This window comes from Elephantulus edwardii, unplaced genomic scaffold (assembly GCF_000299155.1).
Source record: "Elephantulus edwardii isolate Elephantulus edwardi_28Jun2011 unplaced genomic scaffold, EleEdw1.0 scaffold00113, whole genome shotgun sequence".
Lineage (NCBI taxonomy): Eukaryota > Metazoa > Chordata > Mammalia > Macroscelidea > Macroscelididae > Elephantulus > Elephantulus edwardii.
The window spans coordinates 9,275,918-9,276,474 of NW_006399863.1; the positions used below are offsets into that span (position 1 = coordinate 9,275,918).

General features: G+C 37.5%; 1 protein-coding gene across 1 annotated transcript in view; it reads left to right on the forward strand.

Annotated features, from left to right (window-relative positions):
* Nucleotides 1-557, forward strand: part of NEK4 (NIMA-related kinase 4) — a 43,796-nt gene that overhangs the window by 29,404 nt on the left and 13,835 nt on the right. The gene's annotated exons all lie outside the window — the stretch shown is intronic.

Here is a 557-nt window from a genome sequence, read left to right on the forward strand (position 1 = left end):
AATTTTATTAGTTTTAATGAACATTTACAGAGATTTTGGGTTTTCATTCATTCATTGTTGCACTGTTTTCTCTACCTTCCTCACCAGTTCATTCTTCTTTTCCCCCAATGACTGTTTTAATTGTCCAACTGCCACAGTGCTTGTCAAAGCCAGTTCTGATTAATCTCCTTTGTCAGTGTGTCCTTTGCCATTCCCTATCATTCCTCCCTGAGAGAGAGATCTCTTCTAATGAATACCTGATTTTCTATATCTTCTTAGATCTGTGAGCTCAAAATTTTCATCAGATTTGTTACATTTAGCCTGTGTGTGTGTGTTTAACATTAAGAAGACAAAGATTCTCACCACAGGGATTGTAAAATTGTGCAACCATTCTGGAAAGCAGTTTGGCACTTCCTCAAAAAGCTGAACGTAGAAATTCCGTATGACCCAACTATTTCACTACTTGCAATATACCCTGAGAATATGAGAACTGAGGCACAAACTGAGATTTGTACACCAATATTCACAGCAGCATTATTCACCATCCCAAGAAAATTCAAACAGCCCAAATGTCCAAC